The following is a 14,349-nucleotide window of genomic DNA, read 5'->3' as shown; positions in this document are numbered from 1 at the left end:
TGTGACTCCATGGATAGTAGCCTGCACCAAGCTCCTCCGTCCATGGGATTTTCAAGGCAAGAGTACTGGAGTGGGTTGTCATTTCCTTCTCCAGGGAATCTTCCCAACCCAGGATTGAACCCAGGTCTCTCACATTGTAGATAGATGCTTTACCATCTGAGCCACCAGGGAAGTTAGTGGTATGTATCCATATATAGTGGTGAAGTGAAAGTGAAGTCGCTCAGTCATGTCCGACTCTTTGCGACCCGTGGACTGTAGCCCACCAAGCTCCTCCGTCCATGAGATTCTCCAGGCAAGAATGCTGGAGTGGGTTGCCATTTCCTTCTCCAATATATAGTAGTATGTATCCATAAATCCGATACTCCTAATTTATCCCCTTTCCAGTACTCTTGCCTGGAGAATCCCAGGGACAGAGGAGCTGCAGTCCATGGGGTCTCTGATAGTCAGACATGACTGAACATCTTCACTTTCACTTTCATGCATTGAAGAAGGACATGGCAACCTACTACAGTGTTCTTGCCTGGAGAATCCCAGGGACGGGGGAGCCTGGTGGGCTGCCATCTATGGGGTTGCACAGAGATGGACACAACTGAAGCAACTTAGCAACAGCAGCAGCAGCAGCTGACTTTCCTATTTGGTAATCATAAGTGTGTTTTCTATGTCAGTGAGTCTGTTTCTGTTTTGTAAATAAGGTCATTTATTTTTTTTTTAGATTTCACATATAAATTATACCATATAATATTTGTGGTTTTTTTCTGACTTATTTCACTCAATGTGAAAACATCTCAATTCATCCATGTTGCTGCAAATGGCATTATTTCATTCTCTTTTATGGCTGAGTAATATCTCATTGTATATACAAACCACAGTTCTTTACACATTCATTTGTAGATGGACAATTAGGTTGTTTCTACGTCTGGGCTACTGTAAATAGTGCTACTATGAACATAGGGCTGCATGTATCTTTTCAAATTAGAGTTTTATCTGGATAATGTGCCCAGGAGTTGGATTGCTGGATCATATGGCAACTCTATTTCTAGTTTCTTGAGAATCTTCCATACTGTTCTTCATAGAGACTATACCAATTTATGTTTCTACCAATAGCAGAGGGGGGTCCCCTTTTCTCCACACTCTCTCCAGCATTATTTGTAGACTTTTTGATGGTGGCAATTCTGACTGCTGTGAGGTGATATATCAAGGTCTTTTTGATTGCCTTTCTTGAGTAGTTAGTGATGCTGAGCATCTTTTCATGTGCTTATTAACCATTTGTAGAGATATTATTTGTATAAAAGGGAAATGGCTCTTCTTTTATATAAGTAGGAGAAAAATTTCCCCTGGTTTGACATTTGTGTTTTAATGTGTATATCCCCACAATATGTTTAATTTTTATGTAATCAAGTTTAGGAGTCTCCTTCCTTACTCTGGGCTTCCCTGTGGCTCAGCTTGTAAAGAATCCACCTCCAATGTGGGAGACCTGGATTCAATCCCTCGTTTGGGGGAGATAACTTGGAGAAGGGAAAGGTTACCCACCCCAGTATTCTACCCTGGAGAATTCCATGGGTGGTATAGTCCATGGGATCACAAAGAGTCATACATGACTAAGTGATTTTCACACAACCTTATGCTATTCCAAATATTATAAATATTTTACTTATACCTAGGTTACAAAGATTTACTCATGTTTCTTCTATTATTTATATGGATTAACTTTTTCTACATTTAAATTTCTGATATATTTGGAAGTTGAATAGCAAGAACAAATGGATACAGTTTTATTTTTTCTATATGGTTATCTCAATGTTCCTTATTAGTCCATCTTTCTTCATGTTGATGTGAGATGCTACCTTACTGAATATAAATATAGCATAACATAAATGATTTGAATATAAATGAATATTGTGTGATCAACTTGGCCCATATTTGAATTTTCTGGTTTTGTTTCACTGTTCTGTCTATCCATGCACCAATATCATACTGCTTTAATTATAGAAACTGTTATATTCTACTATCTGGCAAAGCTAGTCTTACCTCTTTGTGTTTTTTGTTTTTTGTTTTTTTTTTGGCTTGATTGCCCAGGCTAATTTCTTTTCCTTCATCCAAATAAATTTTGTAATCAACTGCTTTAGTTGCTGAGTTTCCCAGGTGGCTCAATGGCAAAGAATCCACCAGCCAGTGCAGGAGGCTTGGGTTTGATCCCTGGGTCTGTAAGATCCTCTGGAGAAAGAAATTACAAACCACTCTAGTATTCTTGCCTGGGTAATGCCATGGACAGAGGAGCCAAGCAGGCTACAATAAATGGGGTCACAAAAGAGTTTGACACAACTTAGTGGCCAAACAACAATTTTAGTTGCATGGAAAAAAAAAGTGATAACAAACTTTTTTTTTTTAATTTTATATATACATACAATCATGTTAAAGAGGAATCAATTAATTTAAATTTGATGAACTGCTTTAAACATGAATCAGGATTGAATTTGGCCAAATACTTCTTCTGCACCTAGTTGCTTTTCTTCTTAATCTCTTTATGGTATGTATTGTAACAATCAAAATCCTCATGTTGAATCACCCTAGTATATCTGACAATCATACTTACTCATGTGATACTGTTTTCACATCTAATAATGTATTTAGGACTTTTGTATCAATATTTACACATGAGACATGTCTGTAGCTTTATTGTGAAATCTTTGTTAGCATTTGGAATCAACATTACACTTGCTTCATAGAAAAAAATGAACATTTCCCTTCATTGCTATGTGATCAGAAATAGTCTGAATAGCACTGAGATTGTGAGGTCTTTAAAGGTTTCAGTGAGTTCCCTATGAAACCATCAGGACCTGACACTTTTGTGGAGATGCTCTAACTACTTGGTTATTTCTTCAATAACAATTGAACTGTTTAAATTTGCTGTCTCTACCAGGGTCAGTATGCATAAGAGAACATTAGAAACTTTCAGGGAGGAAAAGAAGAAGAAAAAAGACAGTTGGAAATGATTCCTACTTACCTAAATTGACCCTTTCCCCCCCTCTCCTTCCTTTTACTAAGGTGGTACGGGTGCCTGAGCCCGAGTCTCTTGATATAAACATGTCTGCCACAGCAAACAACGCTCTGAGGATCATGCTGGTCCGGAACACCGAAGTGGGAAAAGGGCGACTGCAAACACCATCCTCGGGGAAAATGTATTCAATTCTAGGATTTCTCTGGAAGCTGTTACCAAAACTTGTCAGAAAACATCCCAGAATGGAAGGAGAGAGACCATCTCATTGTTGACTCTCCAGAGCTCTTTGACACCAAGGAGAGCCTGAACACCATCTGCTGGGAAATCAGCCGATGTGTCCTCGCCTCCTGTCCCGGGCCTCACGCCATCGTCTTGGTCCTGAGGCTGGGCTGCTATACATAGGAAGAGCAGCAAACCATGGCATTGGTCAAGGATCTGTTTGGGAAAGCAGCCATGAAGTATATGATCATCTCATTCATTTGCAAAGATGAACTGGGAGACCAGAACCTGAGCGACTTTTTTAAGGATGAAGATGTAAACCTATGAAGCCTCCTCCAGGAGTGTGGAGAGCTCTGCTATGCCATCAGTAACAGCAGAAACACAGAGCAGGCTGAGAAGGAAGCTCAGGTGCAGGAGCTGGTGGAGCTGATAGACGAGATGGTGCAGGACAACCAGGGGGCTTACTTTTCTGACCCCATTTACAAGGACATAGACCGAAAGCTGAGACAACAGGAGGAACACTTGAAGAAAGTCTATGCTGACGATTTACAAAACAAAACTAAACTAGTAGAAAAGAAATATACCCATAAACCAGAAGAAAAGGAGAAACAAATAAAGTTGCTAATGCAGAAGCATGATGAGTGAATGAAAAACATAAGGGAAGAAGCTGAGATGAATATATTTCAAACTGTATTCAACATGACTAAAAATATGCTTTCAAAAATATGACCCAAGTTGTGGTAGTATAAACTTTATTTTTACTCCTCATTTTACTATAATTTGTTAATACTAGAGTTTATAGTTTCCAAAGATTGTTAAAACCGTATTTTCTGACTTCTTACAGTCTGACTTCCTCTTATGATCTCTCTCCCTTGAGCTATGGGTCTATGTCCCCTACCTTGGAATTGGAGGGACTTTGTCACTGCTTTGATAAATAGTGGGTGGTTGAAGCAACACCATGTGACTTCTAAGATTAGATAGGGAAAATGCCTCCTTGCTTTTCTATGATGATTACCCTTGGAATTTTCCCAAGCTGTTGTGAGGAATCCTGAGTAGAAGCCCATGTTGCCCCCATTATGAGAGCCTGAAGTCACTGATCCACTCCCTGGGCTGATATTTCATCTGCATCCAGAATCAGCTTGCTGGCCTTGTAAGTGAGGCAACACAGAGTGGATTCTCCAGCTGCCAACTGATGAAACTGCAGAGAACAAAGATGAGCCATCCCCATGGGGTCCTGCCCAAATTGCAGATTCATGAGAAAAATAAATGATTGCTGTTGTTTTTAGCCACTATGCTTTGGGATGGTTTTCTATGCAGTGAGGGCTGCATGCTCACATGCTAAGTTGCTTCAGTCTTGTCCGACTCTTTGCAACCCTGTGGACTTTAGCCCACCAGGCTCCTCTGTCTGTGGGATTCTCCAGGCAAGAATATTGGAGTGAGTTACCATGCCATCCTCCAGGGGATCTTCCTGACCCTGGGATCAAACCCACATCACTTACATCTCATACATTGGTGGGTGGGTGAGGGGGTCTTTACCACTAGCATCATCTGGGAAATCATGCAGTGAGAGTTAACCAGAATTGAATATTTTCCCAGCTCATTCCCCAGCACCACTGGCTCCTACTGCACAATACCAATGAATTTAAGAGTTTATGAAATTGACATAACCAGGTAATAATCCATTTTGTAGAGTTCAAAGATTCAATTTGGGAAAATTCAAATAAGAAACCTTGCCTATGTTACCTTGCCTATGTTAAGTGTAGGCCCCACTGATGTAATATCCGCTGTGCTATTTCAATCCACACCTATGAGAAGTTTGTGAACTATGGGCTTGTCTGGCACCATTATTCTGTGGTTCATGGAGATGTGGAAGTTGGCAAATTCTCTTGTTGTTTTTTTCCTCTCCTCTTTCTGCTATTAAATATATCTCTTTTTTTTTCTGTCAATGCCATTTAAGTATAGTACAGAGTAACATGACTGTTCTTCTATACAGAAATATTTTGTAGGTCATTTTATTTAAATTAATTCTGATAACAACCCTATGGAAAAGATGACAATGAGTCTCAGGAATATAAGTAATTTGACTAGAGCTATCTGAATGCTTGCCTAGTGATCAATAGAGCTGAATTTTAATTCATATTTGCTTGCTTTTAAGGGAAAAGTTCTTTCAAAGGCACCAGTTTGATCTTTTTAGACAGCTTTATTTTTTTAATTGGAAGAAATTTCTTTCCAGTATTATGTTGGTTCCTGCCATATATCAACATGAATCAGTGATACATACACATATGTCCCCTCCCTCTTGAACCCCCCTTCCACCCCTGTTGGTTGTCACAGAGCACAACCTAGGGATTTGAGATCTCTGCATCAAACAGCACATTTGCTAATGGAACATTAATCTACAGAAGCTCTCCCAAAGGCCTCCATATCAATGCTAAGACCAGGGCCCACCCAAAGACCCGAAACCTCCAGTCCTGGACACTTCATGCCAAACCATTTGCAAAACAGAAACACAACCCTGACCATTAGCAGAAGGACTGCCCAAAGCCATTTCAAGCCCATAGACACCTGAACACACACTGCTAGACACAACACTGCCTTTCAGAGAGACAAAGTCCAATTTAATCCACCAGAGTAGAGGCATAAATCCTCCCAACTAGGAAACTTTCACAAGACATGGGTCCAACCCCACCAGTGGGCTCTCTCCCTCTTTGAAGGTACTAAGGTACTGTCCTAACTTCAAATGCACCTAACTGTAATATAAAAACCTCTTCTCTATCAAATAGTTTTCGTTTGCCCCTGCACATCAACACTTCACCCCTCTCTCCCCCTCAATCTAGCTTGTTGCCTGGGAGGCTGATCTGCATGGACTACATCAGTGGGTCTCTTTCTGTCTGTCCTCTGCTTGGTTTCTGCCAAAGGAAATCCAAGCAGGAGATCTCTTGAAGGTAGAAAAGCAAGATCAGTATATCTGTTCTCCTGCCTCTCTCCCTGCAGGGTCATCTCTGAGTAGTTGCTACCCTAAGTTAAAGGTAATAGCTCCTCTCCTTGAGATCTCTCCACCCAACTCTCCTTCTGGATTCCACCTTTGTTCACCACTTAGGGTAATGATACAATTTCCTCACTGTTACTGGACCTCTCCTTTGTCATTTCCAAACCTTGTATCCATCGCTCATAGGAAGCCTCTTCACCGGACTCTGCTTCAAATATCACTATAGACCATCTTTTTTCTGCTAGAATCCTGATGGATACATCGTATGATACCTACTTTTTTTTCTATTTGAAAGCATTCCGTGATTTTTATTGTTTTTTGTTTTTTCAATCCCCTGACAGCAGAAAAGTCTCATGTGACTGTTGAAATCTCTGGGAAAATTTTACCCACATAGACTGTGACCTTGGCAGTGAGCACATTAAAGGTCTTATCTTGCTAAAGTCATTACAAAACTTCAGTGATAGAGAGATGAATTTATATTAAAATAAATATGGCAGATAACTCAAACTCAAATATCTGGAATTTTTACAGCTGTCCTTTGTTTTGTTTCTGAAAGTGACAAAGTGTTTACTGCATCCGTGAAACTTAGGGACACAGGGAAAAGGGAAGGAAACGAAAATGAAGTCACTCAGTCATGTCCGACTCTTTGTGACCCCATGGACTGCAGCCTCCCAGGCTCCTCTGTCCATGGGATTTTCCAGGCAAGAGTACTGGAATGGGTTGCCATTTCCTGGAGATTAAATCTGGTGAAAATAACATCTCAAATACCTGCTTATTCTAACGTTCATCACAAAAACTATGAATAGAGTAAGACAATGTGCAAAAGAAGTCTGTTGTGAGAAACATTCATAGTATAAGTGAAAAAAAGAAAAAAAAAAAAGCGGGCTCCAACTGCTATTTGCTATAACAGAATCTTATGTTTATAGTTAGTTCCTTGTGAATGATTCATCAATTCAGCATTATCTCTAGAGAGCAAACAATCATGCATTGCCCAGACATATTTACTTTATGAACCATTTTGATGATATTTTCTCTCAGGGATTTGCAGAAGCATTATGAAGTCAGTTAGCTTGTATGTTTCTAGGCTTGTGTTAGGACCTAACGAAGATGCAACTTAAAGGAGTTGATTTCTTTTCTGTCAAACCTATGTTCTATTTTTGAAGGTAAAACATACTCAGAAGGAAAATGAGTAATTCAAATGTGTCATATAGGCATCATCTTTTCCTTGATGCATGAATTCTTGACCATTAGATTATCTTCACTTTCATTATATCCCAGTTCTCTCTGAAGGTGGTTCTGAATCCTGAGGTCTCAGGAAGTTCCAGCACTCATTGTGTGTACTATTGCTATGGTTGAAACTTGCCATAGCCATGATCTGTAGTTGGGGAAAGCAGGGTTCATAGGAAAAGACTTGAGGAAGAATTCTGGGCTTGAGGTCTACTCTGAAGGATGTATAGGATGTGTGCATGTGGGTGATGGGATGATAAGCCACCTTCCTTTCAGAAAGAGGAAAGTTAGGGTCTGAGGCAAGACCGTCAGGGTAGACTCAGGAGTGACAGCATTCAATTAGGTTTGTGACAAGGTGAGTATCAGAGTCAAAGGGAGGGTTTGACATTGAAATTTTGAACTGCAGTTTATGTGAGAGGCCTAGGGGGAAAGTGGCAAGATATTAACATAAATATTCATTTCTACTAACTCAGTATTGACAACATCCCCACATTCCAGTCTTATGTACTAAAAGGTTTGTGGAGAACTTGAAAGGAAGCAGATGTTAACCAGTTCTGTGAGGTGTAGTTTTGCAAATAATTCAGTAGGTATTTGAGTAGTTCAAGAGGAAAGTGAAAGTGAAAGTGGCTCAGTTGTGTCCGAGTCTTTGTGACCTTATGGGCTATATGTCCATAAGCAGAATACTGGTCCATAAGCAGAATACTAGTCCATAAGCAGAATACTGGAGTGGGTAGCCTTTCTCTTCTCCAGCAGATCTTCCTGACCCAGGAATCAAATTGGGGTCTCCTTGGATTGCAGGTGGATTTTTACCAATTGATCTATGAGGAAAGGGCTTTGTGAAAAAGGACACTTTGATTGGAAGGACAACAACCTTCAGAATTGGCAAATTTGGGGGGATTATGCGTAGAGTAGTGGCTCCCCCCTAGTCAAGAGGGTAATCTATCTCTAAGCATGGCATTTCATAAAGGAGGCTCCATGGGGAATCCTCTTGTGCTCCACCCAACAGGACAAGAGTTCTCTCTTACCTTGCACCAATAAGGTGGCCCCTTGGGTCTTGGTGCTGCCTGAGAACATGAGTACTGCATGGTAAGAAATTCCTGGGGGACCTAACCAGTGTCCTCTGGAGTGAAACTTTAGAGCCAGATGCTCTTGGGGGAAATATAAAACATGTTGCCATGTGCCAGAGGATAAAGACTGAGGAGGCTGATTTGAAGCAACCATAACTCTCACTGACTGTGGGACCCAAGTGTGTTCTTCCCACAAATCAGCTGTAGGCCACACAGGAAGGAGCCAACCAAAGCTGGCTTGAAGGGGACTTGACTGGAAGTCTACCAGGGATCCCAACTCTGCCAGGAACTGGAGTTGAAATGACCAGCTGGAGGGCAGATAGCAGTCACCAGTTGCACAAGTAATGGTAGATTTCCAGGGGAGGCTATCTGCAGAGTCATTAATGGAGTCCCATGAGAAAAAGAGACACTAAGTGTGTCTCTATTCCCCATAAGACCAGATTGCGCCGGACTTGTTTTCAGTGGTTTCTTGCCTCTCCTCCAACCAAGGAGGAGTCAGAAGCAAGGCCAGTGGCTGGAGGAGGAGGAGGCGAGGGCAGGGGTGCAGATGGAAGCAGCCCCATCCACACTGCTCGGCCTTCAGCAGAAGCCAGCACAAGCCATGGGAAGGAGAAGCTCTACCCTTCAATGAAATTCAGCTTGATTACTGGGTCGGATGCTTTAATTACACAAATGGACGAGTAGTGATTCAATAGAGTTTCTGCTTAGGGTAGCAGCTATCCAAGATTTCTTTCATGAGACACTAATGGAGCCAGCATGACGGGCCTGTAGGAGACAAGAATATATGTCCTCCCTCTTTGTGATGTCTTTCTTACTTAATGCAAGGCTTAGATATAGATCACCTCATTTTCTGTGGAGGAGAGCACTCTGCAGAAGAACCCCAAGATCTTCCCATTCTATTCCTGAAATAGTGGCATTGGATGCTCTGAGTGGTTTAGCAGGAGTCCAGAAAAGCACTGTGCTCCTTCAGATTATGGGAAGAAGTTTGAGCTGGCCACATCCCTCTCAGACTGGTTCAGTTCAGTTCAGTCGCTCAGTCGTGTCCGACTCTTTGAGACCCCATGAGTCGCAGAACACCAGGCCTCCCTGTCCATCACCAACTCCCGGAGTTCATTCAGACTCGCATCCATTGAGTCAGTGATGTCATCCAGGCATCTCATCCTCTGTTGTCCCCTTCTCCTCCTGCCCCCAATCCCTCCCAGCATCAGAGTCTTTTGCAATGAGTCACCACTTCACACGAGGTGCCCAAAGTACTGGAGTTTTAGCTTCAGCATCATTCCCACCAAAGAAATCCCAGGGCTGATCTCCTTCAGAATGGACTCGTTGGATCTCCTTGTAGTCCAAGGGACTCTCAAGAATCTTCTCCAACACCATAGTTCAAAAGCATCAATTCTTCAGTGCTAAGCTTTCTTCACAGTCCAACTCTCACATCCATACATGACCACTGGAAAAACCATAGCCTTGACTAGACAGAACTTTGTTGGCAAAGTAATGTCTCTGCTTTTCAATATGCTATCTAGGTTGGTCATAACTTTTCTTCCAAGGAGTAAACATCTTTTAATTTCATGGCTGCAGTCACCATCTGCAGTGACTTTAGAGCCCAAAAAATAAAGTCTGAGACTGTTTCCACTGTTTTCCCATCTATTTCGCCTGAAGTGATGGGACCAGATGCCATGATCTTCATTTTCTGAGTGGTATTTATGTATTAATCCCACAGAGTCATGAGAGACATAGAGGTGGAGTAGAGCCTGAATATGTGAAGTGGTAGAAGTGTCCCTCAAAGCCCTGATCCTTATGTACTCAAGATCAGTCAAAGACCAGCCTTGACCAGTTAAGCATCTGTGGGGTAGATTCTTCATGTCCTTGTGACTGAAAAGAAAGCAGGCAGTAAAGTTTACTGATGTGAATGGGAACTCTCACAATCAGTGTAGGGCATAACTCTGCCAAGCACTTTGACTGTCCTTGGAGATCATAACTTGACCTCATGAGAATGACTTTAGTTTTTGACAGAGTCTCAATCTGGTGAATAAAGTCAATGACCAAGCTTGAATACATGCTTTGATTGAAAATAAAAAGAAGCTACAAATCACAGACTTGTTTTCTTTCCACTGTGGCATTTAAGTTCAATGATGACTCTAGATATCTGAAAGACAAATTTATTTTCCCTTGGTTAGTTTTCTCCTGTTTTTGTTTGCTGAGTTAAAGGCCCCCATACGGTTATTTTTTCTGTTTATCTTTGTCTCTTTCATCCCTCCATCATATTGCAGTTTGTCCTCAAATGACAGTTCTCCCTGTTTACCTTTTCAAATTTTGGAATAAATCATTAGAAAAGCTGGAAGTTTCACCTGTGAGTGAGAGTTCTGGGTGCAGGCCTCACCTGAGGTGACTGCGGGACAGGCTGTTATGGAGATGGAACATAAAATGCCCGAATGTGGAGGGTTTTCTCTGGAGATGCTCTAATCTTTAGGGCAGAATCCTTCAGTTATGCACTCAGGAAGAGAGACCTTAAAGTGTGAGCCTCTGAACAGGGGCAAGTGAGGAGACAGTTGGGCCAGCTGTCTCATGGTCACATCCTGAACGAATCTGCAGCCCCATCACTTCGCAGCTGAAATGTCTGAGGCCAACCTCCCCACGGTGCTTCTGCCTCCTCCATGGAAGCCTCAGCAATAGCCTCTCTGGGCCCATGCTGACTCTGAATGTTTGGCCCCAGTGCTCCTTCCAGAAATGGTTGCATCCTCTTGTATCTGATATGTATGCTGTTAAGTTCACTGTGACATCCCAGTTTTATTAGGGATTTCACAAAGAAAATGTCTGTGGTCTATAATTGATCTCAATCCATTTTCCAGAATGATTGGCATATGACTAGTTTGCTAAATTGATGCTGAAATCTCTAATCTCCTTTTACATAGAAATAAAATGTAATAAGAGAGAATGTGCAAACTACTCTTACATATTTATACACAGAATTATTTGTTGTCATCTAAAACTTGGAGATAGAGACTTTATAATACTAATTTCAAATTTTTGTTACTTCAAAATGGGCAAAGATAAAGAAATTTGGCTTCTTATGGTTTCTATTATGTTCAGGCTTTTAAAACTCCATCATCAGAAAGGCAGAAGAACCTGCATCCACTGATTGCACTCATTCTTTTATTCAGCTCATGACAGAACTGCAACCATCCTCAGTCAGGCCTCCTCAGCAAGTCTGAGTCCACTGTGAGAATTACCCCACATAGAGGAGGGGAAGTGGACCTTGGTCAGGCCAAAGGGGAAGGAGATGAGGCAGGAAATGGTTGTGCCTGTGTACACGTGAATTTATAACAGCCACTCTTGTTATTGTGAGAAGATTCTGAGAAATGGGCCAACTGGTTGGCATAGAAGCAGCAGGATTCATCCAGAAAAGGGCAGAAACCTCCCTTTTCTACAGTGAGTGGATCTAATCCCCTTCTATTTTGTAACACTAGAGCTGCCAAGGAATCGAGTTGATTTTAAATAGTTATTAGACCTTGAGATATGTCCTGGAGGCTTTCTGATAGGTCTTTAGATAGTGCCTGGTAGTTTTGGATGGAGGTGGTTAGGCCAGCAGTTCCTGTTCCAATTCCAGCTGCTATTCCTAGTCCTACTAAGAGGGGAATGAAATGAATGGTTCATTTTTTTTTTTTTTTTTTGCCTGTGAATGAAAGGAATAGGTAGGGGTTAATCACTGGGGACTATAAAAATGTTAGGACTAGAGTATATCAGGGTGCAGGTTCCAGTCCAATTAGTAGGTAAACAGAGGTATGTAGATGCCCCACACAAGAAAAACAGCCCAGGTGTCACAATACAACAGTTGAAGTTGAAGGCAAAGAGAAATCAAGGGGGAGGGGGTTTGATCGTTACTTCAAGAATGCTCAGGGACCCCACTAAGGTGGCCCCAACGATGGGAGAAGTGGAGGAGTATGCTGAGGGAAATCGTCCTGTAAAGGTTAAAGAGTGTCCTGTAGGACCAGAAATATTATATATAGCTTTTCCAGTGGCAAAGAGTAAAGTGGAGGTATGGTTACACATGGGTTTAGGGATTATGCCCAAAGGTTGGTCATATGAACTATTTTGGGAATTTCTAGATATGCAAAGAGGAGCTGATTGTAATAGTGTTACTTTCTGGGTGATAGGGCCTCCAATTGGAGGTTTCCTGTTGTAGGAGGGAAGGTCAGTGAGCAAAGATTCTAAGAGTTTGTCCGAATTCCGGGTTTGATCACTAGTGTGAAGATATTTAAGATGTGAGACGAATAAAGGCTCCCCATGGTATTAGTGGTGTAGGGATATGTTACCAGTGGTCCAGTCAAAGATGGATGTGAGGAGGGCTGAATCTCCCAGAGGAGTTATGGATAGACATATCCAGCAGTATTTAGCCAATTGTGGGTCAGAAGTGTTGAGAGTATGGGTTAAATTAAGGGTCCAGAATAGATAGTTGAGGTTAGGGTTTTGAAAGAGTTCTTGGGTCAGAGGAAAAAAAAAAGATAAGAAGATGCTAACCAACATTTGGGGAAGTGAATATAGACTGGGGAACTGAATATAGACTGAGGAATATAGATTGGGGAAGTGAAGATAGACTACTATGGAGAAGAATTAGATTTCAAAAGGATAAAAGTTATAAAAGATTCCCTGCAGCCACAGGGTGGAGATGTAATCTATGTGTTTGAATGTGGATCCTTAACGACTTGAGACCCAGATATCTGCCAGGAGTTGTTCCAGAAATAATTGTAACTGTGAAACCCACAGGCTCATCTGACATCAGTTGGGGCTGGTGGAAGCTGTGAGAACTTTAGAGTTGTAGGGCCTGTGTGAGAAACTTGATAAGTTAACTTGATAAGTCTGGCAAGCATTCTCATCATTGGGCTGCATAACCTTTTTTAGTCAAGTAATGTGCACCAAGGGGTGATTTCTTTTAATTTTGCAGCAGTAGGGGTCAGCAGAATTACCGTGTAGGGTCCTTGCCATGTAAGGGTTTAGATCTGAGTGGGACTGAACTGTCATATAGACTTTGTCTTCTATTTGGAGGGATGGTACGGGAGATTGGGATGTGGTCGAGGGAGTAGGTTATCCATATGTTGCCAAAGGGCATCTCCTTTCTGGGCAAGTAAGGGAAAAGGAAGGTGGGATGGCAGTTTGGGACCATCCTGGGGGAGGGAAAGACCCAAAGGTATCATGGGCCTCCCATACATGGCCTCAAATGACCGATACTTAGAGGTTTTTTGGTAAAGCTCGGACCTTGAAGAGGGCTAAAGGGAGGAGTTTAGTCCAATCTTAATGAAGTTTGATTGTTAATTTGGTCAGAGTTTCATTTAGGACTCACTTGGCTCTCTCAGACAGCCATTTTGCTTTTTTGCAATACTTTTTCCATGGGGATGGTCTTGATCCCTGTCTCCTGTACAATGTCACGAACCTCATTCCATAGTTCATCAGGCACTCTATCTATCAGATCTAGGCCCTTAAATCTATTTCTCACTTCCACTGTATAATTATAAGGGATTTGATTTAGGTCATACCTGAATGGTCTAGCGGTTTTCCCTACTTTCTTCAATTTAAGTCTGAATTTGGCAATAAAGAGTTCATGATCTGAGCCACAGTCAGCCCCTGGTCTTGTTTTTGTTGACTGTATAGAGCTTCTCCATCTTTGACTGCAAAGAATATAATCAATCTGATTTCGGTGTTGCCCATCTGGTGATGTCCATGTGTAGAGTCTTCTCTTATGTTGTTGGAAGAGGGTGTTTGCTATGACCAGTGCATTTTCTTGGCAAAACTCTATTAGCCTTTGCCCTGCTTCATTCTGTATTCCAAGGCCAAATTTGCCTGTTACTCCAGGTGTT

At 41.7% G+C, this 14,349-nt stretch overlaps 1 protein-coding gene and 1 pseudogene across 1 annotated transcript in view; one reads left to right on the top strand and one right to left on the bottom strand.

The window, feature by feature from the left end:
• LOC120877906 (GTPase IMAP family member 1-like) overlaps nt 1-14,349 on the bottom strand; it is a 597,608-nt gene that overhangs the window by 545,932 nt on the left and 37,327 nt on the right. The gene's annotated exons all lie outside the window — the stretch shown is intronic.
• Nucleotides 2,957-4,500, top strand: LOC120877931 (annotated as a pseudogene).

Source organism: Oryx dammah, unplaced genomic scaffold (assembly GCF_014754425.2).
Source record: "Oryx dammah isolate SB20612 unplaced genomic scaffold, SCBI_Odam_1.1 HiC_scaffold_18, whole genome shotgun sequence".
In the NCBI taxonomy this organism is placed as follows: domain Eukaryota; kingdom Metazoa; phylum Chordata; class Mammalia; order Artiodactyla; family Bovidae; genus Oryx; species Oryx dammah.
The sequence above is the reverse complement of the archived record's forward strand: the minus strand, read 5'-3'. Positions and strand labels throughout refer to the sequence as shown.